General features: G+C 37.3%; 1 long non-coding RNA gene across 5 annotated transcripts in view; it reads left to right on the top strand.

Moving 5' to 3' along the window:
• The window catches only part of LOC129736893 (uncharacterized), a 344,917-nt gene that overhangs the window by 152,832 nt on the left and 173,494 nt on the right, over positions 1-18,591 (top strand). The gene's annotated exons all lie outside the window — the stretch shown is intronic.

Below are 18,591 nucleotides of genomic sequence, written 5' to 3'. Positions count from 1 at the left end.
TGTCCTAACCGGTAGTCATGCATTAAAGATTTATTATTTTACTGTATAGTACTTTTATAAATGCATAAATTAATATGCCTTTAATATTTTATGAATTTAACTCAGACTCAAATACAAAGAAACATACACAGATTTCATTAATCCACAGTTCTGGCTCACACCGTGATACAAGCATGATGGGGTTTTGAATGAAGTAAATGCAATTTTGATATAATAAATAGGAGTAAATCACAATGTTTTACAAATGTCAAAAAAAGTGTTGCATTACAGTGCAGTTATTGCAAATAACATGAGATAATGCACAGGATATAACAAAAATTTTAGAGATTCTCTAAACCACAAGGGTTAGTATGTAAATAGTAGAGGTCTGATCGATAGCACCCAACAGTGTTCTCATCTGTGTCACATCTCTTGCTGCAGAGACTTAAGAAACATGGCCAGAAAATTGACCTAGTAGCTTTCCTTGCCTTTTTTTTTTTTTTTTTCAATAGGAGCTCAAAATGGATGATGTCTGTGGCCACAGAACTGTTAATTTATTCATTTTTACAGTTTAAGATGGCCTGTAAAAATTCTCAGCTGAGTTCTTACAAATGCAATAGGCAGGCTTGGCAACTCTGCACTGTGCTTTTTTTATTGTTCCTAAATCTGACAGTAGCAAACATGATATGAAAAAAAAAAAATCTTAAATAATATTCATGCCAAACTCACAAGATAGTATTGTACTAATAGCTGGAGATCATATAAATAAAGATATAATAGTTCATTTAGAATAATGGTGCTGTGATAAAATGTGTGTTGTTTCTGCTTGTTGCAAGTGCATGGTGACAATATATGTTATATGAGATATATCAAATTGATGCACTTAATAATTAATTATGTACTTTTAATTGCATTGTAATTGTGTGATAATAAGTACACAGTTGTCACAGCTTCAAGAAGACCGCTATATGTGCTATGTTACGGCATGTTTGTATTTATCTTTGTTTTATATTATAATAATGTGCTATGATCTGCTCATAGTGGTAAACATGTAATTTTGTTGTCACTAAGTCATGTGTCTTTACTGCAAAGGAAAATTGGACACCTGTGTTGCACAATCCACTATTACATATTCTCTGATCCTTTTTTGTAAATATTGTAGGCATTTCTTCACTTTTGACTTAGACATTTTCCAGCTTCTCTTTCTGTACACCCATATTCTTTAGCCTCTATCATTTTGACTGAAATTTGGAGGAACTCTGCAAAAAGCAGTTTTAAGGAAGACCTTCACAGCTCAAAATTCATTATCTTGCCAGCTTCTGGTATGAGTGCTATAGTAGTGAGAAACTAAGGATGAGAGGAAAAGTAATTTGGGTAGAGAGGTACCTGAGTAAGGTTCTAGTTTCACCCTCCTGCTTAGAGCAGGGCCAGCTCTGGGGTCAGACTGCAGGAGGAGGCCTGGAAATCAGGACCATAAGTACCAATCAGTTAGCTGAAAGGAATGTGTTCGAGTTTGTAGGCCACAAACCCTGGGAGGACAGGGAATGTGAACAGATAATAATTAACAGGATGAGTCATGCCGAGAGGGGAGTGGGGAACCGATGGTGCCAAGGAGAAGTAACAGTTGCTGTTAATTGATGACTGTAAGCACTTACTTAGTGTCCTTTGTTTGTAGTAAACCACCAATCAGGGATTGCCTAGTATGTAACGCTTAGCTTAAAGAACAAATCTGTTTAAAGTGCGCAGCTTCTGAAAACATATAAAAACTCGTGATTGTGTACAATAAATCGACATTTGCTTGCATCAAGCAGCATCCTGTCTCTCCATCACAGCATCAGACCAGGCTGTTCAGGGCTTTATCCAGTTGGGTCCTGGAAAACTCTGAGTATGGAGACTGCAGAGGCTCACTGCCAAGCTGCTTGCCTCTCCACCAGGGGAAAAGCTTCGCAGGGTGGCTGCCCACATGTTTCTCCAGCCTATAGGAAACAGCCCTTTCCAGTGAAAGTAAAAACACTCCAGTAAAAACAAAGTCAAGTGTCTAACAGTAAATTATTCCTATGCCTCAGATAGTGAAGAAGTGACATTCGGTTTTCAAAAATATTCTTAAAAAGTTACCACTGAATCTTCTGTATCCTGGTATATTTTTGTTCAGAAAACTGTTATTTGCACTGAAGGTATATAAATATTTCTGGAGCTGCATGATGTGGTTTGGGTTTTTTTTTGCGTGCAAACCTTTTGAACTGTTCAGTATCTGGAAGGTTGGAACAGTATTTCAAGACGGGTTGCTCAGCAGAGAATAAGAATGAGGTGAGAACCCTCTGCAAGTGTCTTTAATGATATGCATATTTTCTCTGTCTGTTTGCTTGGAGTAGCTGCAGGATGAATGTTTATATTAAGTCTCAGTGCATGTGTGAGATTTTTTTAATACTGCTTTTCAAAGACTTGTTTGCCATTTAATATGTATAATGATCTGGCTAACTTGGAAGAAAGTCAGTGCTGTAAATTATTCTTAGTAAACTAGTAACAGGAATGAAACAAAAAAACCTGTACCTCTTCTCCCTTCCAAATACAAGTCCACTCTTAATTAGGTCACCTCTAAGTGGCTTACAGTAGCATTTCAGTTCCAGAACATCAGCTCAGGTGATTTCTTTTCCATCTGGTTTTCTAGAGTGGTCTTGAGTAACTACATAACTCTTGAAGGAACTGCAAGACAAGAAATGGAAAGGATTGAAGAGAAAAGGTTTAAAATTAATAGAGAAACCAGCATTTGAAAGTAATCCATAAAAAGATGTTGACTGTATTTTTATTATCAACAGTCCTTCGGTCCAATGAGGTGTTTTGAAGAACCTGAATAACTGAAGAATCCTCCATGAGCTACTTTTCTTGAAATATTTCAACGCAGTTTCTGCTTCTACTCCCTAACAAGGCCCCAAATGTATGTTGGATTTTCTTGTGAAGTAACTAGCTGTGATTTTTATCTGCTGCTGCAAACTGCTTCCATTTCCATGTACAGCGATGAATTCTTACTAGAATTCTCATAAAATGTGAGGAGAATGTTTTAGCTTAATGTCCTCATAGTTCATATAACAGTGAAGTCTGTATCTTCTCTTTTTTACTTTAATCTTATTACCTTGTATCTCTCATAAACTCAGACTGTGGTCTGTAGAGCAATGTGTTCAGCACTTGGGTGAACAGGCGAGAAGGATGTGTTGGTGCTTAAGTCTCCTACTTGCAGTTAATTAGATATCAGTGAAGGTGCATGTTGAAGGTCACCCTACTTTTCCTCAGAAGAAGGAACATCGAACCCCAAAGTTTTTAAAGCTAGGAAAAAGTCTCTCATTCAGTAAGAACTTAGGTAATCCAAAATGAAGGATGAAAGGGGGATATTTTTTTATTGTAGCTAATGTGTTCGATAGGCCTTATCCAGCACTTGGTCAAATAGCTCTTTATTTAGCAACCTCTTCAAGAAGTCTAGATTAATTGATCTGAATAGTCTGAATTTATTCTCCCCATTATTGTAGATCATCCTGTCACCATCAAATGGGCTGTTGAATTCAATTCTGCTCACTTAATGTCTTTCATAATTGTAACTGTGCATCATTCTAGCCTGAATACTGCCTCTTGTTTGTCATATCAGCTGCAAGCGTGAAGAGAAGCGGTTTCTTCTTGCTAAACAAAATGATAAACTAACTGGGTCTTGGAAACTAGCTTCTGTGTGCATGCACTTGACTTGGTTTGGGACGTGTTCTGTGAAATGTCACAGGTTTCCACTGAATGCTGTTACAACCCAGAAGTTTTCTGTGGTATGCATAAAGACTGTGAGCCTGTGGCTGGTTGAGCTGTGTGTTCAGCAAGTACTTCTGAAGGGTTTCCTATTACATGTTACTGTGGCATGCTGAAAGCATTACTTCTCTAAAGCATTACATGGAAGAGCTTGAGAGAGCAGTTGTCCAGTCCATCTGATAAGAAAATCACTACCAGTGTTGTCTGTGTGAGTTTTCAATGAGTCATTGTCATCACTGTGGTTGATGGAACACCGTCTTGATGTTTCTAAGTAACTAATATGAATATTCCCTAATTCGTGGCTAGTCTTTTAATTGCTAGCGGCTCTCTGCTGTACTGTGAAGTCATGCTTCAGTTACACATCTTCATCTGATCCTTCTGTCAGGCTTTAAGGATTCATTGTAATTGTAATGTTGAGTTGTTAAAAAGCAGCAGCCAGTGGGTTGTATTGTATAGCAATGGAAGTGGCTGGTTGAAGTTACCTTAATAACATTGTGTGCTTTCGTGTTCCTTTCTTAAAAGACTCCTTGCTAAAAATATGAGGTGATTTATCAATGTATGTTGTCAAATTAAGAATGCATAATAACATTATACCACGACTACTGACTCTCAGAAACAGCTAGCTGTGTTTCCTTGCACCAGGTCACAGTGCTGGAGTCTCAATGGACCAGTCTAATCCCTGGATTTGACCCCAAGATTGTATTGGCAAAAAAAAAAAAACCAAAACCACCCAAAAAACCCCAACCAACCAAAAACCCCCTACTTAAATACAACTTTTTTATATATGAGTGCAGCTCTTATTAATCTTCATTTTGAAAAAAATTGCAAGGTGAAAGGAGGATAATAAAGAACTACATTGTTATAAAATGTATGTATATTGACCAGGACTCTGTAGCTTATATTTATTATGCCATATGTGCAGAGAGCATTTGTGCAGTGTTGTTTTCCCCTGCAGATGACTAATTCAACACAAGAAGGATTTTTTTGTTGTTGTTGGGTTTTGTTTTATTTTTGTCTTTTCTGTAGAAATGTCTGTTGGAGAGCCTTGCAAAATTAACAGAAAACAGTGTGTGGCATGTTGAGAGACCTTAGGGCTTAGAAAGAGCCCCTTCTGATCAGAAGGAAAATTTAATTTCTAAAAGGTTTTTCATTACTTTTTCTTCATATGCCTGAAGTTATGTGTAAATGGAAGGCAAATTACGGGTGACTATGTAGGTGTTCTTGAAGAGCATGAGTAACGTTGTCAGTGTAGAAAGGGGAAATTATATGGCAAATCAAGCTTTTAATTTGATCACCAGCTCTCTATGTGACTTGATGTTACTTTAAGCTCATACAATGCCCACCCAAACATGTGTCCCTGCATCAGTCTTTAAATTAAAGGTGGAAATGGTAAGGCCAGAACGTGTGGTATTTTATTAAGCTCGCTGCTACTGCAGCCCCTTGTCAGCAGCCCAAGACTGTTATTCCTTGCTTTAGGAAATTTAACATATTGCACCATTCTGGCAGAGGACAATATGGGCTTGAGTGGGAGAATGTAATCTTTGGGGAAAGTTCATTTAAAATCATTATAGTGTTTAGCAGTCATCCAACTTCCCATCCAAACAACAGTAATGGTAAAACAGTAACTGATGTGAGATGCATTGGGAATATATTTAGTGGTATAAGTATCCTGTCAAGACTTGATTTTTGAGGAGGAGGTGTATTTTATCTGGGTGATTTTAAAAACCATGTAAAGAAAATCTTCTGTATACTATGTATGTGGAGATGTATGTTTAGAGGTTTGATAGATCTCCTGGTGATAACATATCCCTGTGGAATCAGAAAATTACACAACAGTATCCAACTTAAAATAACCACAGAATAGTCACTTGGACTGAAATGACTTTATCTTTTTGTTCACTAATTGCTTCACTTAAGAAATAAATATCGGGACTTAAAGCAGTCTATATGCCATTCAGAACCTCACAATCCTATACTGTCTGTCTGTTTCCTGTCTCAGTGGATTTCAGACAAAAATTTTCTATTTTTGTGCTGTGCTAATGGAAGAAGTGAATTTGAATCTACTATAACTCATCTGCCAAACAAGACATGTTTTCTTTCAGTACAGCAGAATGTTGTTATGCTTCATGTAATGCTTAACAGAAACAGGCTGACCTTACTAATTCCTGAATAAGAGTGTCTAAACCAAACTTATATAAAGTGCTTTTTAATTTCCATGTGCTGCTTTAAGTTTTTGATCCTTGGTCACATGTTTTGGCAGAGGCTCAGTTTGATAGCCACTGGGAGCATGTGGGAACTTGAGTGTTTTCCTGGACATGAGAAAACTCAACCACCCTTTTGGTTAATTTGCAGTTTAGTTTTGCAGTTAAGATCAGGCACCATTTTCTAAACATACGTGAGTGAAAAATCCACAGCCTGCAACGAGTACAGATAAACCATCATAGAAAACATAGCCTACTGGTTATGTGGAACAAGGACAGGGATGAATTGGGAGTCGAGCACTGCTAATTTGCACTGAAGTAGTGCATTTCATACTGCTGTTATAACAGGTCATACTAATCAGCACTGGAAATAAACTTGCAACAAAAATAATTTCTGGAATACCTACAAATGATACTCCTTAATTCTTTATTTTTCATGGACCTTTTTCAGATATCTTGTGTGTGAATATGTGTGAGTCAGTTCCTCAGGTCATAAAATCAGAAAATGTTTTTAATAGATTCATCTCTCAATAAATTAGTGCTCTAATATCATCATTTTAGAGGAGTATTTCTGTCTATGTGTTTTGTCAGGATCAAAGTAGGTTACTGACTAATTGGAAAGCTCTTTAGCAGCTGCTAACATTTGGGTATAGGTTTTATTGTATTATTTGTAGGTGGAAGAATTACAGACATCTGCCACGCCACAACAAGGAGAAGAAAATTGTAAGTTGCATCTGTTGAGCTTTGGGACTGCTTTTGATGTTCATAGCATCAGCCCGCATTTTGATGGTACTCTGCTGGTTGGGATGAGCTAGTGTCCTCCCTTCCTCATTCCCTCTGTCTCAGCACAGGTGCAGGAATATTTCTGTCTTCTGCAGCACCAAAATAGTTTAAATAACCCAGTATAAACAGATATCTGTTAGGAGGATGTTCATCTGACCTAGAAAGGGCACTGACACAGTGATGCCAGGTTGAAGCATCTGTACCCCAACTTGGTATTTCTACAAACTTTTGCTGTTTCTTGCATCAGTTCCCCTTAACTACCATGAAGTCCAACCCTGCCCCACATCACGGTCACTTCTGTCTCTTCTCACATTGTTATCTGCTACGGCAGGCAATTTTTCTTTACATGATTTGTAGTTTCTCATGATGTGTTCAGTGAGAGAAAGCTCAGGCCAGAGTCTGCTCAGCAGCTTCATGTCCCTGATACCTTAAGAGTTTAATCTCTGGGGTGGTTCTTTCTCGCTGTCTTGTAGAGAGGTGAAAACCTGTATTTTTTCCCTGCCTTTTTCTTGGTTTTACCTCTTTGTTTACCACGTCTCTTGTTTCATTTGCTTCTCAGTTCCTTGCCGACCCTTCTAAATATTGATCTAAATAGAACAGAGATGGACAAATACGTGAATTTTCTGAAGGTCTTGAATAAATTAGGGGAAGAAACTTGACTTTGCTAGCCAGGATGCTCAGCAGAAGCATAGGTTAAAACCACTTTGATCACTGATGTGGATTAAGTCAAAATGGAATTAATATAATGGATTTTATATTAAAAATCTTGAAACCTATCATCCAAACATCATCTTATTATTCTTTCTACTCATCTTGTCATCAGAATATTGTTATCTAAAAGTTGTTGCTATAAAGGATTGTTAGAAGCAATGCGCCATCAAATTGTCACTTGAATAATTACAAGCAGACAAAACCTAAATTGATCGCTGTAGTGGTCTGCACTCAGGAGAATATAATTCCTTGATGGACTACGCACAACAACAGTAGGTGATTAATGTGGGTGAGTTGTCTATTTTTTGAGTGCCTTTTCACATAATATATGAATAACATTTATTTTAGCTGTGTTGATTTTAAGGTGTTTGGAAAATGTTGGTGTTTTTAGGCAAACTGGCTTCTTGAACTTGACATGTAGTAGTGAAATGCAGTCATACAATAGGTACTAAAATATCTACTTTAATTATTATGAAGTTGAGAAATTGTATTTTAAGGTTTTTAGATAACAGTGCCTGATTTTAGAGCTTAAAGTAACAGAGAAACAACTTCAACAGTTACATTTACTTTTTCTGAAACCAAGGTAATTTATTTTCTTAGCTAGATGACATTTTAATTTTCTGATTATAGCCACAGTCCCTTGCACAGTATTGGTTCAAGTGATTTCTAACAGAAGATAGCAGAGCTTAATTACAGCTGCCTAGCAGCTGCGGGGCAGTATATTAAGGTCCAGTTTACATACTTTCTCTTTACTATTCCTCTAAAAGTTATACAGAAACTGCAGAGCTATTTATGGAATTATATTAAAAACATTGACAAGGCTTTCTGTATCCACTGTATCCATTTTCTGTATCTAAATTTAATGAGATTTAAAGAAAGTATCTCACTGTTGAAGGAAACACCTAGGCTAGTACGCTGGCATTCAACTACTAGGAATGGCTTAGGAATTTTCGTGGGCTCTCAGGTTAGGTTGTTACAAATACTAATCCCCATTTTTTCACTTTTGATGAACAATACCAGCTTTTCTTACTGCAGAGCCTTTTTTTCTGAAATACATTGCGTATTTTTGGGCTGCTGTTGTTCTTATCTTCTGAAAAAGTTTTACTTTGTTTACATCCACAATTTTTGGAATTTACATCCACAAGTATTTGGAAATATTCTTGTTTTCCATGATTATGGGGAAAGAAAATGTTTCATTTCAAACCTCAGTCAAATTAGTAGAACAATTTAAACACAGACCAAAAGAAAATAAAGGCTTGCTACACAAAGGCTGTCCCTATTGTTAAATCCAGATGAGACTGTTGTAATGTCAGTTATTATTGACGTTCATCAATTCAGTAAGATCAATTTATGATTTTGTTCCATTGACCTCATGTTACTTTGGTGACCTTTCATGTGTCATCCTCAATTTAGCTGGAAAATTAAGATGTTGAAAAATGGAGTATCTCCAATGTTATTATGAGAAATTCTATGGCGGGCATGCTATATTGTTGCTCTGTGATTTTTAGAAGCTGATATCCAAAGCCTAAAGAGGTCAGGGTCTATCTGAGCAGTAGTCTGCACTGTGTAGTGGTGACTGTGACAAGAAGACATATTTTAAGCAGAATTGTCTTGTTAAAGGAGAAATAAGAGGGTAGTTCATTCTCCATGAGTAGTCTCAACCTTCAAATTGTCTTTCTCTACTGGTCCTGAAAATTGCTTTTGCGTATTTGATCTGCAAAGCATTTCTTTCCAGGAGTCCCATATTGCTCTAGCCAGAATATATGAGGATAGTGAGCTTTATACTTTTATTTGCAATCTACTTTATACCCTCACTAATACATATTGGCATTTAATCTAAGTCTGTCCCTCTTTCTGTGCTATGTGACCTGATCTGCCTCAAGCAGGCAAAAGGATTGGTACTCAGCATTAAAGCCTCAGAGTAATGTCCATGAGCATCCCAGTTCCCTTCACAGTTAATCACTTAGACTTACTAACCTTCCAGATAACCTATAAAATGCCCCTTGCCATTCATCTTGTGGTTATGACAGTCATCTACATGGTGCATAAATAGATTACTGAAAAGAGTGAATATCAGTAGGTACTATGGCTTTTGGTGTGAAGACTAATATTATTTATCCCCAAGTATTTTTAGCTGTATAAAATGAGGAATATATGAAAGTAAATGAAGCTGCATTCTAAGATGTAGAGGCTTTGTGTCTCAAGAGCCTTTTAGGAAGTGTGATACTATATTTAGATTCTGTGGCACCCAGGTGAATAAAGTTGTAAGATGCTACCTTTGTGGTATTTCAGTAAATTATTTAACTATTAGTTTCTGTAATGATTCTTGTATATTATTTTTTCCCCTCTTTTTTTGATGTGGTAGTCACTTCAAATAAATTATTCTTAGGCCTTCTTCAGTGTTGAACAGGAACACTGCTCTTCACAGAAAAGACTATGAAAAGCAGGACGTGGTGTTGCAATATGAAGGACACTTAGACAACTGCACTGTTGTATTACATCAGCGGTTTGGTTTTCATGGGGCTCTTTGTGGCAATTTGTGAAGTATAATTCACTTTAAGCAAGTTGGGAAAGTAAGCACTTTTTACACGCCTCATGGAACAAATGGTCTTCAACAATCTGGTGCTAGCGTGTAGAGGAGATGGTCATGGCTCTTTCCACCTGAGGACAGACACAGGCTAGACAAGAAATTCCAGTTAGATGTAAGGATATATTTTTTTTTTCCATCAGAAGAGTGGTTAAACACTGGAAAAAAGGCCCAGACAAACTGAAGAAACTGTCCTTGGAGATTTATAAGCCAAACTGGGCAAGGCCCTCAGCAACCTATTGAAGTTGAAGTGCATTGGAGAGGAGGTTGGGCTAGATGATTAATAAGGCACAAATAAAAGGATTAACACTAGTTTTCTTCTGGCCAGTGTGTTAGTTATAACATCCGTATTATGCATAGATAGCATGTGGATGCTGTGTGTCTGCTAACTAATAGTTTCCTCCTCAATATTTGTGCTAGATTCAAAACAGTTGTCTAAATGTAGAGGACAGCATGACATGGGCAGTGAGATTGCAGGGTAATTTTTGTGTGTCTCACACTGATACTAAGCGCCTGGAGACAGTGCTCTACCTAAAATAGTACGGTTGGTGACTGGAACCTGAACTACCACTAAGGAAAAATGTTTATAGCAATTCATGATTCTAAGGGCAGGTAGCTGTGAAAAATTACATACCCTTCCTCAGTATTTTAAAATGCAGTTTTGAGGATGGCGTGAGAACCTGCATTGAATTTCTCACTTGGGATAAACTGACATAAAACCTGTTTATCACAGTTGAGGACCTGGCCCTGTATTGCCTAACATGGTCTGACAAGAGCAGCAGGCACTGGAGTGGAAAATTAATGCCATTGTGTCATTCTCAGCCTGCAATGGAGAAAAAGCAAACGGTCAACGCAGGCTCTTGAATTCCCAAGCTTCTTTCATGAGAGTGCATTACAGAGCATTAGATAACTCTTTGGGCTTTTTATACATCCCTTTCTGGGGGCAAAACATTTAGGATAGATTAAAATATAACTTTAAAATATGACTCTTTAGTGGGAGTGAGATAAGGTTTGTATATGTAATATTGAAAGTGTGCTTTTAACCGCAGGACCACACAAAAACTTCTTGAGGTTCTGAAATGACCAAGGAATAAAGTAATTTTGAGGTGTTTCCCTTTTCTGGATATCTAAAATAGCCTTTTCACTACCAGTTCCCATAATGTGAATAAAATTAAGTTACAATAGTTCTGTACAGCCTGCCACTGAAATTAAATATTGTGTGTGGTATAGCAACTGAAATGCTGCTGCTGTTGCTGTTGTTCACCCACAGGTTTATCTGCCCAGAATAACTAATCAGTCATAATACTGGTGTAGCATTCATGTGTAACTGGTGAAGAGGAGATTAGAAAACTCCATGTTGATGATGCTCAGTGTTTGCCCTTTGAAGACCTAAAGGTTACTCACATACAAGATAGCTAAACTGTGTAATTCTGCAGTTAATCTTAAAGTACCTATGACTGAGATGGTAACACATAGGAACACAGGGAGGTTATCTTTTTTTTTTTCTAAATCCACAAGTAACCTTGACGTTTTAGAAGTAAGAGGGAATTGCACCTGAGCTAAGTATCAGCAGCAGTGAAACAAAAATATTTTTTCTGTGCATTGAATTTTCCACCCAAACTCAGAATCCCTTTATGTAGGGTGGTACGCTACAACATTTTTGTAATGGAAAAATAATTGGTACGGAAGAGCTGCCTCAAGATTAAATAAATTCCTTTATCCTGGTTTGTGAATATCGTTGGGTCAGCAGCTTGATATCAGATTTTGAGGGTTAAATTTTGCTAAAAAAATGCAAATGCATTTTTAGCTTGAGTTCTATATTTATGATAAATTTTGTTACTTAGCATAGACTTATTCATATAAAATAGTGAGTGCAGATAGGCAGGCCTGTGCAAATGTTGACAAAGTTTAAGTGGAGATCTTTCAATTTATTTTTCTATTTTCTTTTATGTTTATGTTGGCATTTCACTCAACTGTAAACAGAAAATCTTTCATTTTGAAAGTAGTTTCTAACTTAGATTAACTGTCCATGAAATTTATAAATTAGAGTTCTGTGAATAACTTTTTTTACCACGTTCCACATACTCTGTACATATTGCACTTTTTTTGTCATTTAAATTGAAAGATGTTTGAAGGGACCAATACAAATAAGATGGGAACAATTATTCATTAGTTTGCATTAGTTCTACTGCATATTGCTTTTCTTCCCTACTCTCTTCTTCTCTGTACTTTCCTTAAACCTTACAGGGAGGAAGAAACATGCCCAGACTGGAGTTAGGGCACTTGTTAAGTGAATCTTAAAAGAAAAATGTCCATATACGAAGTTCATCTTTTTTTTTTTTTTTCTGAATCTTTTTCTTGCTTGTATTTCTTTTAGCTTTTCACAAACATGCAGATACCTTCAGATGTTCTTACTAATTTAAAAAGATAATTCCTGGGGTAAGTAGCAGATTAAGTTTTCTATTTCTCTGCCATATGGACTCTACTTTACACCGATTTATTTTAATATAAAAACATGAAGTGTGCATGACAAGAGAACTGTGTCTACCCTGCCAAAGTTACTGCTTCAGAAGCTCAGGCGTATTATACCTAGGCAAATTTTATTTTATTTTAATTTTATTTCTACTGGAAACTAGTTTGTGGAAAGAATACAGCAATTGAAAGAAGTATTCTGTAAGTAGGTGTGGTGATAGTAAAGGGGCTTGTCTGGGGAGGATGTGGAAGTAAAGCCAGCATTGCATATCATTTCTTCTAAAACTAACTTATGACTAACTCTCCGTATTTTGCTAGGGTTCATCTTTCATTACGAGATAATGACACAGATTTGGATTCATAAATATGAGAACATAATGTCTAAATACATACTGTCCACTTGATTTTTGTAGTAATATTAAAAGGAACTAGGCAGCCTAGTTAAAATACTATAACGAAATGAAGCATATAGATTTTAATCAGTCCAAATCCATGAAACATTGTATTCTGGGTTCTGTGTAATGCTGATTGGCTACAACGAGGGGCAATGCTAAGATGAACTTGGATTCAACTCAGCGAGAAGTATCTCAGTACTGTTAACTGGTGGGTCAGAAGTCAAACCTTGTAGTTGTAGATTTAGTTTCCAAGGTTAGGTTCAAGAAACCATCATCTGTAACAGAACAGAAATGGAATTCACAAACTTTTTTTATTAGGTGGACTGTTAAGTAACAGAAGTACATTGAAGGAAAATGCTGGAAATGTACAATAAGAGTGAAATTTTTATGACGTTTATTTTTACAAAAATGAAAATATTTTATTTTTGTGGCCTTGATTGCTTTGAAGATTTTCACATGACACCTTTGGGTGTATTTTAGATTATTAGGCATTTAGTTCACTGGTATTTGTCTTCTCAAATCACGAGGTATAATAGAGAGAGCACAGGGTATAGCAGGGAGAGACTGCACAGAGAGAAAATCCATTTTCCTATTTCAAAATGGATCTTTACAATCCAAGCAGGAAAAAGAAAAGTGATGAATGTTGGCTTGGAAATAGAAAAAAATCTGTGTGTCTTACTGATTTCTCTGTAGATGGTAAACACCTTGCAGCTGGACCATCCAGGAATAGAGCAGTATTACATTACTGTGTTTCTGCTTCCTAAACCTGATGCCTGGGGTAGTGCCCGGCAGCTGCAGATGCTATGGAGGGAGGAGAATCTAGTGCATTCCAGACTGGGGAGTTCATGACAGTCTGTGCACTCTGTGTATTTTGTCTTGTTGCTAACTTACAAAAGTACTGTAGGAGTAGCTTTCTGGGAAGTGTTTGCAAGGTTACTTGGCCTGGAAAGTTAAGATATAGAGTATTACCTTTGAATGTATAAACGTGCAATAGGTAAAAAATGTAGGATGCGAGAATTCCTGTTTTCTATGTTTGGTGACAGCACTTCAGTAACACACCTTAGTGTAATGAACAAGGAGCATGTGACATGTAGAACTTTAAAACAAACTTTATTGCTGAAGGTGCTGTTATTTTCTAGAGTGAAGTACAGTGTGATAACTTGAATCTCTTTCCCACCTTTTGCAGTTTGTGATTTAGCACTGGGGGTCGTGTGAATTCTTACATAACTTTTGTACTTGTATCAGCTTAGAAGCCAAATGAGATGAAAGTACGATTCATTAGTGCTCTCAAGTATGAGAACCAAAAGCTGCTCAGAATTTAAATGCGAGTACTCTAAATATTATACATAATTAATCTCATGTGAATGCCAGAAACTAGGGAGTTTGAATGTGTTAATTATACATAAAACATCTTTCATTTCACTCAGTAAATGTCAGGTGACCCAGATGTTGCTGACATCCTGAACAATCACAGGACATAAAGACCAGAAAATTCTAGAGGAGAGAAAATTGGTACCTTAGCGCTAAGAGAAGAGAGACTTCTTTGGACATTGCTTTCCATAAAAGTACAAATATTCTATGTTTTTTGAATACAAGAATGACAGGTATTTTACCATGCCTGAGTCTAATGGCAGTTGTCCTCACTGCAGCTCAAAACATACCAATAGAGTTACATGACTTTCTGCTCCATTGCCTTATCCAAATACTTTAGGCTATCGTTTTTGGTAGCTGCTGAAATGGGCATCTCTTCATCATGTTGTTTTGGGTTACTAGGGCTCAGTTGTGCTTTTGCATGCAATTTATGTAATTCTCTTGATTTCCAAGCTACAGGAATATACTTTGTTCTGGAGGCATTGCAGCAAATTAACTTTCCTGACCTAGGTGTGGTTTACCATGACCTCTTAAGGGTGCCTCTTCTGAAGAAAGCAGGAAACAGTCTGTTGTGTTTAAGAAATGTAGGTTTACTGAGAAATGATAGGTTAGATCAGGGGTCGTCAAAGTACGGCCCGCGGGCCAGATACGGCCCCCCAGGGTCCTCAGTCCAGCCCCTGGTATTTACAGAACCCCCCCCGCCGGGGGTTGGGGGGGAAACCAAGCAGCCGCAGATGGCTGCCTGCCACTGCATCCATGCACCGCCCCCCTGTTTAAAAAGTTTGAGGACCCCTGGGTTAGATGTTTCTTTGAGCAGCTGAACCTTGACCGGGCCAGCACTGTGGTACTCAAGAGGCAGGAGAGACTGCAAAGATGAGTAAGGAGAGAGAGAGTGTGTGTTTGCCATAAAAAAGTCTGGGCTAAGCCTGTGTGCTAGAAAGGTAGTAGGGAACCTTGAGGTCCACTATCAGCTCAGAACTACACGCTGTTGCTTTGGGCATAAAAAAAATAAGTTATTTTGTTAATATCCTTGGGACGGTAAAATTCAATTTTGTCTCTATTGTTGAGCACCATTATGCCTGCCCTGGAGAAAACTCTGTGTTCTGAAATGAGAATAATCAGAACTTGCAGAGGTTATTAAATTAGCTTTTTAAATACTGGGGAATAAAGACTTATGTTTTACAACCCTCAAGTAAAATGAACATCTGTAAAAGTAAATGTGCAAGGAACAATTTACTTTTCGTGTATTCACAGTCACAAGGTGAGAAATCTCAGGTCAATTTTCTAATTCTAGAGCACACCTTTCACACTTTAGCAATGTGGCTTAATTTTCTCCTTTTTGTGCTGCAGACATTTGCAGGAGGCTGTAAATATCAGATAGTGTTGCTAATGAATGAGAAACCCTAAAACTTCAGGTATTCTGTATTCAAAGTTATTTTACATTGATCATTTAGTCATGTAAAATGTCTTTGCCTTAGAAGTTGTTGTTAGGTCCCATTCTTCTGTAGAGGGGGGGGAGGAGTGACTCAGATTCACTGATTCCCCAGTTGGATTAAGGTGAAATACCACCAAAGGTCAACAAACAAAAGTTCTTTGTTCTGGATTGACACAATGAAGTGGCAATAATAAGACTTCGCAATTATCAGCAACTTTTAAGGGTAACCCTTGCATTTCTTTAGAGAGAGAGAGGTATTGAATAAGATGAAGGGAGACAGAGACGGGAAAGAAGAGAGGAGAGAATTCACCAGTCCTGCATCCAGCATTGGTCCTGCCAGTGGGGGTACCTGGTGCAAAGTGTCCCCCAAACCTTTTGGGAGCCCCCCTTTGTGTAGATCACCTTTATCCACCCCTGACATGCCTTCTATGCTTTTCATGTAAATTAAGTGGCATGCATAGTTTTGTTCATCTTTTGAGGAAGGGGCGTGGTGTGTCAGGGGTACACCTCCCTCTACTGCTAGTTACTGACAGTCAAACTTCTCTGTTCTTTTTGAGTTACAATTGTATGTATGTAGATTAAACAGACATTACTGTAGTTTTAAACTACTTTTTTGAAATTACTGTGTCTCGTGCTACCACAGAAGAAAATTTAGGAAAATACCGCACAGTATTCTTGTTGTACAGAAGAGTGTTTTATTATGTGAAGCAAGAATTCCAGGGAATACAGCTGATTCTCCATTAGGCTCCCCCTTTGACCAACACAGTGCGAAAACAGGGAGCAGTAAAGATGCACCACTAAATTGCTGATGAGACCAGGAAAGACCCAGAAACAGCTGGCAGAAAAATGCATTCTGGATTTCTGCATCTGCCTGCTGCCCTTGCAAAGCTATGCCATGTGAAGGCTGGAAATTGCCTTTAAGAGTTGGACATGTTAATTTTTTTTTATTTTTTTAAGAAAAAGAAATTCCATCATTGCATAAAGAATCAACGTTAGGCTAATTTTTAAAATTATATGCGTTCAACAGTATAATTTAATTTTAAATTCTAGTGTTGTTTTGAGGAAAGCTTGTTTCTCCATTTCTGGGAATAGAATACTTTTGGTATCAGGCGGAGACTGAGGAAGGAGGAATCCAACACTGAAGTTGGAGTTGAGTTGAAGCTGAAGATAACTACTTCTAGATTTAAGATCCCTCAGTACCTTCAAGGTGCTATTGAAATACTACTCGATGCTACCTCAGTACTATCAAGGTGCTTTTAGAGAGGTTAAAAAGCAACAAGCAAGCACTGCATTGAAAGGGTCCTTTTCCTGAAGGAGAAATGTTAAGGCTTTATATTAAATTTCTCTCTTTTTAGAAAATGGATAATGACAGTATCACTCTCTCATTCCCTGTCCTTGATTTTTCTCCTTAATTGCCCATTACTGACTATGGCTAATGGCAAGCCCTTTGGCAAGATTAAAGCTGTGTGGTCCACTGCAGCTGCTCTTAAATGGAACAAGCACATTTTAATTCCAATTTAGGCACCCCAGCAATGTCTGATTCTGCTTGTTACTTTGATTCCCAAAATTCACCTAAAGCAGAAGTATTTATTCCCTATCACTACGTTCTCCACCCTGGCATGTGACAAAATGCAACCCTGATTCACATCATAATTTTTGGTGCTGTTTCTTTTGTTAATGCAGAGAGACTGTTTTAAGGAAACACTTCTTCCATCGTTATTTGCCCCAACTATTTTTTCACACATACTATGTCATACTAGGAAATTTTTTGGTTCAGAGTTAAGAATAAAAGTTCTGAATATTAAGGACTGTATTTGTTAACAATATAAGTGTTGTTATTAAAAAGTCTGGCAGCAGCAATATACCAAATATCTTTACTGTAAATTCATTTCTTACAATAAAATGCTGAAATCAGATCTTAATAGATCACTGGCTTTGTGGACATGGAAATACTTTCTAGTGGAATGCAATTCTGGATTTTTGGTTCACATATATAGGCTGCCATGTATTTGCTTTCAGTAGTCATTTTTTACATACCCTTTACAAGCAGTCCACAAGTTCCCATGCATTTTCAACAACTGTTGAAAATGGTTGTTATGATATTATCCCACTTAGATTGGTGAAATTTTTCTGAAAGCAGTAACTGTGGATTACCAAAAAGTAAATAAAGTGTTGCTCAACCATTTCCACCATGGAACTGCCCAGAAAAGAAGGCCTGCTAGGCAGTGAGCCCTTTAAGGCATGCCAGCAAGTTTCCCCAGAACGGCATCCGGGCATTTTGGCTAGCAGCCAGTAGCTGTTGCCACATACTTAATTTCTTTTTACTAAAGATTTTCAGTGCAATATTACAGACTCTGTAACGCCTGAAAGAGAAGGACCAATTAACAACTGTTTTCTGGACTCTGTAACAGCATGCAATAGTGGTGTTTCTTAATCTTCAGCTTTGTAACTGTGTTCTGATCATAGAGTACCTTGTCTAATAGAATTTTTCCCTACATAGAAGTTAAATTCCTTCTTTAGAAGCAAACATGAAAAGCCAAAAAAAAAACCCAACCAAAAAAACCCCCAAACCCAGACATTCCAAACTTGCATGCTTTCTATTTGACTGTGTTAGATTTTGCTGTTGCTCCAACATTTTGTGGAGTCATAATACTCTTGCTTGAAAATGACACATGGGTTTTCAAGTTACAGCTACCTTGAGTAAGTTTTGTTGCCTCCTTTTGCTCTACTGAATATTCAGAGGAGGTGTTAAAGGTTTGTATACATCATTTTTTACAGTATACTAATGGTATTTTCTGCTACTGAAGGTCTGTCAGTGTGTATATGAATGGAAGCTATTGCTGCTTTGGCACGGAAATAGATGTTATGTTAATA

The sequence above is a fragment of the Falco cherrug genome, chromosome 9 (genome assembly GCF_023634085.1).
Source record: "Falco cherrug isolate bFalChe1 chromosome 9, bFalChe1.pri, whole genome shotgun sequence".
NCBI classification, from domain to species: Eukaryota; Metazoa; Chordata; class Aves; order Falconiformes; family Falconidae; genus Falco; species Falco cherrug.
The sequence above is the reverse complement of the archived record's forward strand: the minus strand, read 5'-3'. Positions and strand labels throughout refer to the sequence as shown.